The following is a 15,581-nucleotide window of genomic DNA, read 5'->3' on the forward strand; positions in this document are numbered from 1 at the left end:
ATGAGCCTGGGTATAGGGAGAAGAATAATGGCATAGACCATATTTTAATTTGTTTCTTAGTACACACCAGTATCTTAGTTTAATTTATATATATAAACTATTTCTTAACTCTCCCCAATTAAATGCAAACTCCAGTTCCAATTTTTACATATTTATCTCCCAGAGGCTATGATTCTTGAATTAATGGCCAGCATGTTCCTATGGTAGACAGGCACCATGGAGCAAAGTATAGTAAGAAGAGTCTACCAGCAAATATGTACAACCTTTTGACATGGTGACAGAACATTGTCATTATAAATTCTGTATCAAGAACAGCTCAATCTATTTATGGGGGGGGGTGCCAAAATGTTTTAATTAAGCCTATGATTTTGTATTGAGCCACATTTATAGCTACTCTGGTTCAGGGGTTACATGTGCCTGGCTGAATATGCATGCTACTCTGGCAATTATGACTTCAAATCTCAGAGGCTTGGCCAAATAGATGCTTAGTTCTTACTTCGGGTCTGCTGCATATTTGTGTGCCATTCTGAGAAAGAGAGGAGGGGAATTTGATACACATTGAGAAACTCCAGCTACTGAGAAGTATAATTTCTTTTTTTCATTTTTTGGGAGTTCTTTGAGAACTTTATACAATGCGTTCTGGTCATATCCACCCCTTCCTCAGTTCCTCCAGAACTGCCCTCCTTCCCTACACACCAGCTTTGTGCCCTTTTTTTCTTCTAATTTTAAATCAATCAAGTCCAGTCTATGATGCTCATATATTCTTAGCTGTGTAGCCTTCCACACAAACAGTCACTTACAAGGGGTAACACTCTTAGAGGAAACTGACTACCCCTCTCCTGGCAGCTACCAATAACCAATAGCTCCTCAGCTAGGGGCGGGGCCTTGTGTCCCCTCCCTTCTCCGTGCTGAGGTTCTGTCAGTCACAAGCACTGTGAGTTCACTGTACAACTCCTCTGCTGTACCCAGAAAACAGTTTGCTTCTGGTTATCTTCCACCTCTGGATGCACAATCTTTCTGCCCCCTTCTACAAAGACTGCTGAGCCTTACCAGGAGGAGAGTGATACAGATGTCCCATTCAGGGCAGAGAATTCTGCAGTCTCCTCTGCACCTTGACCAGTTGTGGGTCTCTGTATTAACCACTCTCAGCTGCAAGTGTCTCAAATGAGGGCTGAGAGATGCACTAACTTACAGGTGTAAGGTAAGTCACGCTTTGGGGGCTCAGTTTAATACTATGTGCATTTAACAGGAAAGTAGTTTAGGTTTTTTCTTAGGGTCTGTGACCTGTGTAGCCACAGGCTTCTGGTCCAATAACAGTACTAGGAATGGATTTCATCTTAGGCATTGGGCCTTAATTCAATCAGAAAGTTTGTTACTCCCATTGGGTTGCTGCCACTATTCTATCAGTGGGTACTCAGAAGAAGGCTGCAAGTTTGAGATCAGTGTTATCTAAGTATCTCAGGCCAGCCAAGCAGCCAGGGCTAGAGGGTGAAAAGCTGTGGTTGTTTTTTGTTTTGTTTTGTTTATTTCCTTAAAAAATGCAGGGCTGAAGTCTGAAGGAAGGGCAGAAGTGAAATGTCCAATTCTGTAACCAGGGCTCAAGAGGAAGATATTAGAGGTTACAATTTGGCCAAGGTGCAAAAGCAATCGAGGCCAAGTATTGACCAGACCATCAGAAGTACACATTTGGATCTTACAAGTGATGTCCAGTTACATGGCAGTGAAACTCATCTGAACATTGTGAAGTGGCCATGTCTGATTGCAGATCACACTGTCACTGTAGAAGCCCTTCCATTAGAAGTAGAAACTTACTTAAGGAAAGTACTTAAGTACTCAATCAAAGAAATCTGAAATTGCAGTCAATTGGATGGGGAGAAGAAATTTCACATCTCATAACACCCCCAGGGAACAAGTCAGAGCAACAATATACATACACAGCAATTTATGCACAGTGGCCGACCTTGTTGTCAACTTGACTAATCTGTAATTAACTAAAACCAAAGCAGAGCGACGGCACCTATGAACATTTTTCCTGATTGGATTATTCTAAGTGGAAGACCCACCCCTAGACCCAGATCATTAGAGGTTGGAAGATCCACCCCAAATCTGGGCCACTCCTTCTGGTGGCAGCCCTCACGAAAGGTCACTTTAGAACCCACTACTTCAGGATTCCAATGTGGACTGAAAGCTAGCAGCTCTCTAGGACCTTTCTGGGACCTCAGAACCAGAAGACTGCAGAGACATCCAGCCTCGTGGGTTTAACAACTCGTGCTAAAACAACAACAACAACAAGCCGGGCGGTGGTGGCACACACCTTTAATCCCAGCACTCGGAGGCAGAGCCAGGAGGATCTCTGTGAGTTCGAGGCCAGCCTGGTCTACAGAGCAAGATCTAGGACAGGGGCCAAAGCTATACAGAGAAACCTTGTCTCGAAGGAAAAAAAAAAAACAACAAACCCTCAAAAACCAAAATCAAACAAACAAACAAACAAATCCAAACAACAACAACAACAAAAACCCAACTCCTGGATCCTTAGCCATTCTATCAGGAGACAGCCATTGCTGGACTACTCAGACCACAGCTTGTAAGCTACTCTAAGAAGTTCTATTGCCCGGAGGTGGTGGCACACGCCTTTAATCCCAGCACTCGGGAGGCAGAGCCAGGCGGATCTCGGTGAGTTCGAGGCCAGCCTGGGCTACAGAGTGAGTTCCAGGACAGGCTCCAAAGCTAAACAGAGAAACCAAAAAAAGTTCTATCAGCTCTGTCCCTTCAGAGAACCCTAACTAATACAACATACATCTCATAACATAAAGAGAAATCACAAGTTTTTGTGATCATGGGGTTTGACACACTAAAACAAATGTGAAAAATTGATTTTTTCCTTTTGAGAAGATGCAATAATTTAATTACTACAGAATCTTTTGCTAAGTGAAAATTTACAAGAAAGAAAATGTACAGAACTGAAGCATGATCCTAATTAGTCTTAACAATAAAAACCCAGGGTCAGATATTAAGGGTGAAAGCTGAAAGATCAGAGAAGCAGAGCAGCCAGCCACCAGAGACTTCTTACCTTTATGAAATCTCAGACCAAATGGGCAAGATCCTATCTCTACAAATCCTCAGACTGAATGGAGGAGATCCTGTCTCTACCTGCCTTATATTCCAGTCTCCACCTCCCTAGCGCTGAGATCAAAGGCGTGATCTTCCCAAGTGTTGGGATTAAAGGTGTGAGGACCGCTGCCGCCACCACCACCTGCCTCTATGGTCAACTAGTGACTAGCTCCACCCTCTGGTTTCCAGGCAAGCTTTATTTGTCAGAACACAAACAAAATATCATACAACACAGAACAGAAAAGTTTAACTTAAAGTGTGATTTTCAGAAATGGGAAATCAAGAGCATAGCCTTGGTTTGTGATCCCCAGATAATGAATTTTTTGATTCTTGGGGGATAATTTTGATGCTCTCCTTAATTAATTCCCTGCTGTGTCCCACACCCTTCTAGCCTAGTCCTAGAGGGGATTAATCATAGATATGAGCAGCAGTTGGGACTGAATCCAATTTTGAAGTAGAATCTGAGCTGATGTGGGGGGTAGGAGCATATACACAAATATTTTATCTATTTTTTTTCCCAAGGCAGGGTTTTTCTGAGTAGCCCTGGATCTCTTGGCACTTGATCCATAGATTAGGCTGGCCTTCAACTCAGAGACCCACCTGGCTCTGCCTCCTGGGTGCTGGGATTAAAGTTGTGTGCCAGCATGCAAGACCCTTAAATAGTTCATCTATTTTCAATGTGTGTATTAGTACTTTTCATTTGCTGTGTTAAAACACCATGATCGAGCCAACTTACAGAAAAAAGGGGGGCTGGTATTTGGACTTATAAATTCTAAGAGTCCACCACAACAGCAGGGGAGTTGTCAGTAAGCAGCAGACATGGCAGTAGCAATAGCTGTGAGCTCATGTCTCCAACCTTGAGCAGGAAGCAGAGAGGGGACTTGAAATGTGGTGTCTTTGAAGCCATAGTTGTGAACCACTACATGTGTCCTCTGAGAGAGCACTAAGTGCTCTTCACTGAGGAACCATTGCTCTCATCCCTGGGTTTATTTATTTACTGTTAAAAAGAAAAGAAAGAGGGCCAGAGAGATGGCTCAGTGGGTGAAAAACAATCCCCACCAAGCCTGGCAACCTGGGCTTGATCCCTCAGATCTACATTTTGGAAGGAGAGAACCAACTCCCATAAGGTGTCCTCTGACCTCCACATATACATTGTGAGTATCCACACACATACATATGCCCATAAAATAAGTGAACAACAATGTGATAAAGAGCCAACAGCCCATTTCAGGGGTAAAAATAGCATACACATACTAAAAGTAGCATTTATAATGTTCTGCTCCAAGTACCCACACATTTAATGGCTTAATACTCAACTCCCTAGTAGAGAAAGTACTACTGTAGCACTCCCTTATTGTAGAGACAATTCTCAGGCTGTGGCATGTTCTCTATGTAGAGTTACCAAGTGTCTGTGATACAGGTTGCCCTCAAGAATGTATGTATGGAACATCCTTGGAGAATACAACTTATGTCTATTTCTGCAGCAAAGGGAAGCATGTTTATTATCAAGACAGTAACTCCCCTGGAGTACAGAGCAGCTGCACTGCCAATTATAAAACATGGGATTCCCTGGGCTCTGGATTCCCTCCTGGAACACAGCTCCCTGAGTTTGTAGGCAAACCCCGGTATACATTGGAGCTTAGAGTGAGAAAATAAAGTACCGGCACTCCAGCTACTACGATTGTGAGTGACAAAGTCATTCCTCTGTCACCTGGCATTCCTGGAGACTGTAGCAGGCTAATTTGCTAGCTTGGAAGTAGGATAGCATCACATCTTCACATTCCTTGACTAGAAGTTAAGTGCTTTGCCTAGAGCCTGACAAGTGGCAGGGGGTGCATTAAAGACTGTAACCCTGCACACCCAGCTCAGCCTCGGTGCTAAGTCTCTGCTCTGTGCAGTGGTGCTAAAGCCGGTTCCAGAAATAGAAGCAGCAGCAGCTCCTGGCTACAAATGCAAATTCTGCACCAGCCTCCCAGGTGCCCCAGAATCAGAGACTCTGGCACTAACGGGATCATCTGTGGCTACGAAGAGACTCTGATAATCACTGAATCAACATACACATCCAACATGTCTACAGGGCTAAAGGAAATGGTGAGAGGATGAGGGATTTACTCGGGCATACATTCTTGAAAGACACAGTGGAGTTTTCATAAGCTCAGTAATGGCTGTTCTGAACTAAGGGATCCAGTTTGCAAGGTGCTTATATGTGGAGGCTGGAAGACAACCTCCTTGGTCATTACACCTTGGTTTTTTTTTTTTTTTTTTTTTTTTTTTTGGTTTTTTGAGACAGGGTTTCTCTGTGTATCCCTGGCTGTCCTCGAACTTGCTCTGTAGCCCAGGCTGGCCTCAAATTCACAGAGATCCGCCTGGCTCTGCCTCCCCAGTGCTGGGATTAAAGCGTGCACCACCACCACCACCACCACCACTGCCTGGCCTCTACCTTGTTTTTGAGACTGGGTTTCTTACTTGACATATAAGCTAGTCTGGGTAGGCAGGAAGCCTGTCTCTATCCCCCTTGTCTCAGAAAAGTGACCTAACCAACTACAGAACTACAAACCCAGACCTTTTTGTTTGATTTAGTATTTGTGTGTGTTTTATAAGACAGAATCTCACTATGTAGACTGGGTTGACCTTGAACTCACAGAGATCAGCTTGCCTCTGTCTTCCAAGTGCTGGGATTAAAGGTCTGAACCATCATGCCTAGCAGTATTTTAAGAATGGGTCGATGGGCGGTGCACGCCTGTAATCCCAGCACTTGGGAGGCAGAGGCAGGTGGATCTCTGTGAGTTCGAGGCCAGCCTGGTCTACAGAGCTAGTCCAGGATAGGCTCCAAAGCTACAGAGAAACCTTGTCTCAGAAAAAAAAAAAAAGTAAGTTATTTATGCTACCCTTGAACTTGACTTATTTTTTGAGATTTCTATTTATGAATATGAGTGTTTGATTTGCATGCAAGTGTCTGTGCATTCATGTGCCATGTGCACACATTGTCCATGGAGGTCAGAAGAGAGTTTTGGATTGCCTGAGACTGGGTAGTTACAGAGCATTGTGAGCAATGATATGGGTGCTGGGAATTTAATCTGGGCCCTCTGGAAGAGCAGCCAGTGCTCTTAACCATTGAACCATCTCTCCAGCTCCTCTCCTTGAACTTGTGATTCTCCTTTCTCTGCCTTCTGAACAGCTGGGGTCACAGACTTGTACTACAGGCCCAGCTAAGCCAAGACCCTTGGTACAGGTAAATACAATTTGTTAAATAGGTCCGCATAGTATTCTCCTTTAGAGGTACAAATATCTGGAACACAAGGTGAAAATGCTTACTTTTTCACTCCCATAGTGATGAGAAAGAATTACTTAGCCAAGGAGAAAGACTATTTTTATATTTTAGAGTCAAGCTGTAATTCTTGAAAAACAGGAAACCACATATCAACATAGCCAACATAGTGTACCATACTAGAAACTACACCCGGCTTTGAGCCAGAGTCAAGTCATTCAGCTTCAGCTCAGTTTCTCGATCGTAAGAAGGAAAATGAACTCCAGCTTCAGAGTTACAATTAGGTGTGCATGTCATGTCATGGATATCAACACAGACATGCTGTCTGAGAATGTACCTGCTCGCTCTTCTGCAGATCAGGGCTCACCACAGTGTCATGCTCAGATCACTGTCTGGCACACTGAGGAAGTATCAGGAATGAACAAGAGATTTCGGAACGTTATTTCCTTCAGGCTCCACTTGTCACAAAACTCAGTAGGAAAAAGTCATTCTAACAAGAAACACTTAGTCATGTTTAAAATGGGCCAGATAATTTAAGAGCGTCAGCTGACTTTCCTCCCCTGGAGAATAGTACTAAAGGAGAGCTGTCCTGAGGCAGGAGAGAGGAACTTGTTAGCAGAGGTGATGGCCTTGTCACTCAGTATCAACTCTGCGAGAACTCACTGTAAACACCAGAAGTTAAGGGGTTCGAGGGGCAGAGGCTGCAGGCATAGCTCGGTTAGTTGGTAGAGTGCTTGCCCAGCACACACCAGGTCCATGGTTCAATACCCAGGAATATACACAGTGTGTGGCCAACTACAGAAAACCCTATCTCAAAAATAAATAAATAGGTTGGAGATGCAGCTTAGCAGGTAAGGTCCTCAGCAAGCATGAAAAGCCAAGTATGGACTCATACAGGCCTGTAATCCTAGCACTGTGAGAGGTAAAGACAAGAGGTTGCTGGATCTTGCTGGGTGCTAGCCAAGCTCCAGACTCAGTGTTAGACCCTGTTCTCCAGGGAATAAGGCAGGAGTGGTAGCCCAGGACACTTGACATCCTCCTCTAGATGATGAACACACATAGGTGCTCATACCCACACAAATATGTGCATCTCTCTCTCTCATACACATACACACACACACACACACACACACACACACACACACACACACTGAGAATAAGGGTTAATCATTAACAGAATACCTGTAGCTGTTAAGAATCACATATTTTCATATTTATTTCCGTGCCGTGGTAGACTGTTCATAAATAGGTCACATTTATATAATTAATTTCAATTCAATCCAAGATTAAAGTGCCCAGTCCCCTTTAATCCCAGCATTCAGGAGGCAGATGCAGGTAGATCTCTGAGTTCCAGGCCAGCCTGGTCTACAAGGAATTTCAAGGCAGCCAGAGCTGTTATACAAAGGAACCTGTCTCATAGAACCAATATACATATATATATGAGTGTGTGTTGGGGATGCCTGTGGATGCCTGGAGGGGTGTCAGATACCTTGCAGCTTATATGACTATTGGGAACTAAACCTAGGACCTCTGGAAGAAGAGCAAATGATTTTAACTACTGAGCCATCTCTCAAGTTCAGCTTTGGCTTTTAAAAAGTGAAAATACAGGGCTATTTCAGGACTTGGATTTTAACATTCAACTAACTCCACGAGAGATTATGCAAATTTGATGAAAGAGCTGAGCAAAGAACTCTTTCCACTTGTTTTTCAAAAAATAATAAAAACAAGTGTCTTTTCAGAAGCTTGATTTTAAACCAGCTGTGTGGTGGTGCATGTCGACAATCTTGGCACTTCAGAAGGTGAGGCAGAAGGTTCTTGAGTTCCAGGCTGGTTTCGGTTACACAGTAAGAATCTGTCTTGATGGAGCTGGAAAGATGGCTCAATGGTTAAGAGCACTTGCTGCTCTTGCAGGGCTCAGGCTCAGTTCCAAGCACCTATATGGAGACTTACAGTTCAACTCCAGTCCCAGGAGCTCTGACACTATCTTCTGGCTTCTGTGGGTACCACATGCACATTGGTATACTAAGGTACTTGCAGGCATACACGAACACATACAAAATAAAGACATAAAATAAACTCTTAAAAAAAGACTACTCTGCAAACAACAGAGGCAGACATAATAGCTCATGTCTATAATCCCACTCTTGGGAGGCTGAGGCAATACAATGTTACAAGTTTGAGACCACTCTGGGCTATATACCAAGTTCTAGGTCAGCTTGGACTGCAGATCAAGATCCTGTCCTGTCTCACTGGGTGGTGGTGGTGGTGGTGGTGGTGGTGGTGGCGGCGGCGGCGGCGGCGGCGGCGGCGGCGGCGGCGGCGGCGGCGCATGCCTGTAATCCCAGCACTCAGAAGGCAGACGCAGGTGGTGGATCTCTGTGAGTTCGAGGCCAGCCTGGGCTACCAAGTGAGTTCCAGGAAAGGTGCAAAGCTACACAGAGAAACCCTGTCTCGAAAAACCAAACACCAAACAAACAAAACAAAACAAAAAAAGATCTTGTCTCAAAACAAAACCAACAAAACACAAGAGACAATTTTCTACTCACTTTTTTCAACACTCAACAAATGTATGGATAAATATGTATTGGTATATGCTGGGTGTGGTGGTGCAGGCCTTTGATGCCCAGCACCTGTGAGGCAGAGGCAGGAAGATTTCTGTGAGTTTCCAGCCTGGTCTACAGAATGAGTTCCAGGATGGCCAGGACTACACAGAGAGGAACCCTGTCCGGAAAACAACAACAACAACAGAATTGGTGTCTAACAAAAATACAACTCATAAGTGTGTCTATCTTTTTAGGATTTATTTGTTTTATTTTATGTGCACTGGTGTTTTGCTTACATGCCTGTATCAGTGTGTTGATTACCCTGGAACTGGAGTTGCAGATAGTTGTGGACCTCCATGTGGTACTGGGAATTGAACCGGGGTCCTCTGGAAGAGCAGCCCGTGGTGCTCTAACTGCTAAGTCATCACTCCAGCCCATATATATGTTAACTGAATGTCTCCTAAATCTAAATCTCCTAGGAGTACTAACTAGGTGTAGAGGCACATGGCACATGCTTGTAACCCAAGCAGATGCTGAGACAGGACAACAAAAACTACCTAAGCTACACAGTGGGATTCTTTGAAAAATCAAAAACCAAACCAAACCTGGAAGGATGAAAAGGAGGCAGAGGATGAAGAGCAGGAGGAACATCACCGGCACCACCACCTGTCAGCTCAATCAACTCTTTACAAAATTCAGTTAAACCGAGTAGGAAACAGAAGAAACAGCAGGTTCAGATACTGTCTGATTACCCCATAACGGAACACTGACTTCTGGGGGTGGGGGAAAGCTTGTTCTGCATACGGTGAGGAAAGGCATATTTAAAATAGTCTGGACTTTATTTTGCTATATTGTCTACCCTTTGGATGACTTTTGTATACTAACAGAAGACAACATGATTCATCAAAACTGTCTTTTTACAAGGTCGAAGAGTTATGCAAATGACCGAAGCCAAGGGCCCTATAGAATGCACTTTCTGCACTGAATAAGACATATTAACGTCCAAGTCCAGCTTCTTTCTGCAGACAGTAAAGATGCTCCCAGGATCAAACCTGCTAGTCCCACATCCCCAGTCAGCAAACTGACATTTCAAAAATAAAAACAATCACTCCTGTCTGAAACTTGGTCTTTCCTAAGTCTCACTCTCATCTCAAACCCTTCCTTTCCCAAGTTCTTGTTCTTCCCGGACACACTGAATTCAAATGCGTTTCCCTAGTTTTAATTAGAATTTATCTTCTCTCCCATTCTCCCCTGGATTGTTAGCTTTCCAGTCTTCCCTTCTCTTTTATGCATTTTTATCTTCCCCACACAATCAAGAAATCACCTTTAAATGAAGCAGGCGAGCCATCGAGAATTTTCAATCTCTTGTGAATCTATTTCGAGAATACCCACTCACGGAATCCTTCCCACTAAAGATGAAAGGCCAGCTAAGGAGATACATTAGATAGAGGAAGCAAACACTCAAGCGGGGCCATATCTAGGTGTTTGTGAGCCGCAGGGAAGAGCTTGAGTCTTTTCCCTTTGCGAGCCCCCATCTAAGCCTGACACCGCCTAGGTCTGAGAGAGGGATGCCGCCCACCCCCACCACGCATTCTGCACGACCTTGCCCTGAATCCTGCGCAGAGCCCACTCTAGGACTCCTCAGTGCCTCCATTGCAGAGCTCAGAATTCTCACTCTGCAACTGTCCCAGGCAGCAGTGCGTCTGCATCTCGGTTCATGGTTCCGCACTGAAGGTTTTCAATGTGCCAAGTTCCTCAGCGGCGGGTCATACCCCCCATGGCGCACCAACAGGATTAAAATTATCCCACCCTACCCTTCAAAAGAGTACAAAGCAAGGCAAATGGGACGCCGGCAGTCAGGCTTTCCGCCAGCTCTGTCTGGTTCTCGGAAGATTCGGACACAGCCCCAACCTCCAAAGCCAAGGGTCTTAGGACGATTTGCATAACAGTATTAGTGAAGAAAACCCAAACCGCAAGACGCTGGAAGGCCCCTCAGGGCTTCCTTCATGGAAGTAGGGTTCTACACAGGAAGCGTAGGACTCGTACTCCCCCTCGAACCGTCCCCCTCTAACTCGCTAACCGAGGGCTAGAGGCTCAGTCACCGAGGACCCGACCCGACACAGGAGAAAGCAGTGGGGGGTGGGGAGCAGTGTCCAATGAAACCGGCCAATCCTTAGTCTTAAAACGCCGTCTCCCTCAGTCCGGAACAGCAGTTCTCAGAAGTGTCTCCAACTTTCCCTGCCTGGAGGATGCTGACCACCGCCCCACACCTCCTCTCCATCACAATTAGAGGGGATGGGTAGGTACCACTAATCTCTTGCCAGATGCTGGGGGGGAAGGAGGGTCGGAAGCGGAGGAGGGAAAAACCTGGCTGTACTCAAGAAACTTCTGGGACTCCTGGTTACGCAACTCAGGGACCAGGCTCCAACAACGGGACATTTTCCCGCAGGACGCGAGGCTCAAGGGAGCGAGGGTGGACGAGCGACCTCAGGTCCTCGTCCCCTGGGTTTCTGGAAGCAACCTGCAGCGGAACCGCAGACAGGGGCGGCGCGCGCCTGTCTTCTGCGCCCATTCTGCCGAAAGGCTCCCACCCAGAAAGTGGCAAAGCCGGCCTTGAGTTAACGTGCGGGGCAGCCTGGCTGCCCAAAAGTTCGCGACTGCGGCCCGGGAGACCAGGAGGACCCCCAGCCCCCTAGCCCGGGGCACTCCGGGTTCATCTTACCTTCCAGCTCCTTGGTCCTCCAGTCCCGGCTGGGGCGTCCTCGTCACCTCCCTTGACCTGTTGAGACGCAGGGACGCGAGTTCGGCTCTAGAGCCGTGGGGACCCAAGGGTGCAGCCCGCACCGCGGTGCGTGCAGGCTGCGGGCCGAGTGCACCCGGCTCTGCCAGCTTCGGGCATCGGCCTCCCGGAACGCCCGGAGGCCCAGGCCACGCCCTCCGTGTCAAGCCACGCCCCTCGCTTCACCCCACCCCCACTCGGCCCAGCTCCGCCCCGGCCCACACCCTCCGGCCCGCGCCACCCCAAAGGCGAGGAACATCGCGCTCCTCCTGCGGAGACGCGGGTGGGAAGATCGTGGGGGAGCTGCGGATCCGGAGAGGACGCGGCAGTGACCGCACCGGCCGCGTGGGTGACCCTGCCCCAGGCTGCTGCGGGGACACCAGAACCCTTTGGCTTGACAACCAGATTAAGCTCCGGGTCAAGTTGCGGCGGAAAGTGTCAAGGAGGCTTTTTGCAAGCTCCTGTACAATTGAACCGGATTCCATGTCCTTTAATGGCGATAATAACTAACATCTGGGGGAGCGCTTTACAGCTGAAAAAGGCTTTTCACACACAGGCCCAGTTCATCTTCTCAGCAACCTTTTTAAGCAGATATATTGTTCCCATTTCCCAAATAATGAAACCGAAACTCTGAAAAATAAATACGGTGCTCAAAATCAACCGTCACAAAGTGATTTAGGAAAGCTGGGCTCCGGCTTTGAGCCTCAGGCTTTTTGCGCTCCGCTCGCTCAACCGCTGGGAATTCTAATGGATGTAGGGGACCTTGTAGTGCGGACCCACAGGAAGAAGGGTTCAGATCCTTAAGAGTCCTACTCTGAGCAAGCTAATCAGCTGTCCCCAATCCGGAACCTCACTTTTTTCCCTGAAAGAGCCAGAAAAACTGTATGAAATGTCCTAGGACACGCCCACGAGTGTTCACTTTTTGAGACAGGAACCCACTAGATAGCTCTGGCTGTCCCGAAATTCACTTTGTGCCACTACGCCTGGCTACATGTCTTTAATTACGAAAACCACCTTACTTAAATGTAATCCAGTGTCAATGTAAATAAATACAACGCATGAAAAAATAAGCCCTGCTATGTGCTGTGTTCTCCCTCCCTCCCTCCCACCTTCTTTTCAATTCAGTACTGTTTTGTCCCTCATGAGACCTTCACTGTTAACAAAATTGAGAATCGGATCGATAAATATTTGCATTTCCAAATTAAACACTTCATTGACTACTGTGCTTTATTTCCCATGGATTGTTTTCCAAAATACAGGGGTTACAGTTCAGTAATACAGCGCTTGCCCCTCCACTTTGGCCTCACAGTGAGATTGTGTTCATTTACTTTACTGTGAAAATAATTGGGGTTGGGGATTTAGCTCAGTGGTAGAGAGCTTGCCTAGCAAGTATAAGGCCCTGGGTTCGGTCTTCAGCTCTGGCAAAAAAATAAAATAAAATAAAAATAGTTTTGATGTCTCTGATGAAATGGGGCAGGGATTTTGTTGTTGTTCTTAAGGGTTTGCTTATTTACTGAAACATGTTCTCATGTAGCTTAGGCTGGCCTCTGATTCACTCTGTAGCCCAGACCTGAGCAGGGCTCTGATCCTGCTGCTTCCACCTCCAGGGTGATAGGATTGCAGGGTCCCGTTCTCTGACCATGCAGTGCCGAGGGGAGAGGCCAAGGCTTTCCCTGAGCCTGCTACATGTTACATGAACACTCCTAGCTTGTAATGCTTGGGACTGAACCTGGGGCCTGCTCTACTATAGAGCTATACCAGGGTAGTGGGTATCTTTAGATGAAAATGCTAGCGTGCCTGAGCAGAGTGTGACAAGTGTAATCTCTGGTGTTTGGAAGTTCTTACAGTTTTCTAGTAGAAACTGATATCTGTTCTCAGTAATTATGAGTTTTCTTTTCTTTTCTTTTTTTTTTTCTTTTTTTTCTTTTTTTTTTTTTTTTTTTTTTTTTTTTGCCAGGCTGGCCTCGAACTCACAGAGATCCTCCTGCCTCTGCCTCCTGAGTGCTGGAATTAAAGGCTTGTGCCACCATGCCTGGCTCCATAAGTGAGTTTTTAAACCTTTTTTTGTCATAGACCTAATATTTTCCCCCTAATATGTATCTCATTGTAAAAGACAGAAGGGACATGATGTTGACATTGGAAGTTTAGTATTTTATTTGAAGTTCAGAGTGATGGTGCTTTGGCTCCAAGAGCAGCTCATTCCACCTCTGTGACCTTCTGAAGGCTATGTGCCAAGTGGGGGGCACACAATGACAAAAACAGAACTTCAACTCACAGCGGAGGCCGACACGTGAGTTAGTGGGCAGTTTCAGCACACAGTGCTACTGATGGGTTTCCTCACTGAGAAGTAATTTAGAAGTACTTAAATCAGGGCTAGAGAGATGACTGAGCAGTTGAGACTGCTTTTTGTTCTTGCAGAGGGCCAGAGGACCACAGTTTGATCCCAGCACCTACACTGGGTGGCTCACAACCACCTGTAACTCCAATTCCAGGGAGATCTGGACTCCACAGCACCCAAGTGCTAGTGCACACGCACGCATGCCCGAGTGCACACATACACATAAAATAGCACAGCATGGTGGGTGGTAGGATAGCCAACTAGGGCTACATAGTGGAAATGGGTCTAAAAATAAGTTTCCAGGTATGTTGGCACATACTTTTAAACTCAGCACTCAGGAGGTAGAGCCAGGGGATCTCTGTGAGTTCAATACCAGTCTGCTTCACATAGTAAATTTAAAGCTAGCCACAGCCACATAGTCAGACCCTCTCTCAAAACAGAAACAAAATAAGTCTTTTTTTTTTTTTTTTTTTTTTTTTTTGAGACAGGATCTCTCTACATAGTCCTGGAACTCACTATGTAGATCAGACCAAAATTCCTCCTCCCCCCCTCCCCTGAGTACTGAACCCAGGGCTTGCACTTGCTAGGCAAACGCTCTACCACTGAGCTAAATTCCTAACTCACCACCTTATATTCCTGTGTCCTCCTCAGTAGTGCTGGGATTAAAGGTGTGAGCCTCCCATGTGCTGAGATCAAAGACATGATCCTCCCTACTGCTGCAATTAAAGGTGAGAGCCACCACCACCTGTCTTTGTTTCTCTTTTAGACTTGTACCTCAGGGTGACCTTGAACTCCTGATCTTCTTGCTTCCCCCTCCCAAATGCTGGGATTAAAGGTGTGTACCACCACTGCCTGGCCTTTATGGTTAACTAATGGCTGGCTCTGTCCTCTGGTCTCCAGGCAAGCTTTATTTGTCTGAACACAAAGAAAATACCATACAACAGAGACCCATCTGCCTCTCTGTACTCAGGAGGCAGAGGCAGTTCTGAGGTGAATGGAATTCCTGACTCGGGTGGAATAAGCTCTATCCTCACACTAGACTACCTGAGTGTGAGTTCAAGCCCAGGACCCACATTAAAAAGGCAGATGTGGGGGCTGGAGAGATACCTCCATATTAAATGTTGACGGCTCTTTCAGAGGATCTGGGTTCAGTTCCAATTACCCACAGGGTGGTTCACAACCATCTCTAACTCTAGTTCTAGAGGATCTGGTTCCCTCTTCCGTCCTCCATGGACACTGCACACACGTAGCAGACCTACAGGCAGGGCAAAACACAGATCCCCATAAAATAAAAATAAATAGAATCTCACAAAACTAGGTTCCCTGGTATGCCCCTGTAATCCCAGCATTCCCTCAAGGCAGTATGTAGAGACAGAAGAATTGCCTGGAAATTCCCAGTCCAGTTAGCCTGTAGCACACAGGGCAGCAGCAGGAAGAGAGCTTAAAAGTTGTCCTGTGACCTCCACACTTTCGAGTTCACATTCATACATACACAAACACACAAACAAAAACAAAGTAGGGGTTGGGGATTTAGCTCAGTGG

General features: G+C 46.1%; 1 protein-coding gene across 2 annotated transcripts in view; it reads right to left on the reverse strand.

Annotated features, from left to right (window-relative positions):
• The window catches only part of Aff1 (AF4/FMR2 family member 1), a 165,747-nt gene extending 153,899 nt beyond the window's left edge, over positions 1-11,848 (reverse strand). For both annotated transcript variants that reach the window (XM_036200863.1, XM_036200861.1), the window contains exon 1: positions 11,645-11,848. The gene's annotated coding sequence lies outside the window, so the exon portion shown is untranslated. The remainder of the gene's footprint in view (positions 1-11,644) is intronic.
• Positions 11,849-15,581: the final 3,733 nt, after the last annotated feature.

Source organism: Onychomys torridus, chromosome 10 (assembly GCF_903995425.1).
Source record: "Onychomys torridus chromosome 10, mOncTor1.1, whole genome shotgun sequence".
Taxonomy (NCBI): domain Eukaryota; kingdom Metazoa; phylum Chordata; class Mammalia; order Rodentia; family Cricetidae; genus Onychomys; species Onychomys torridus.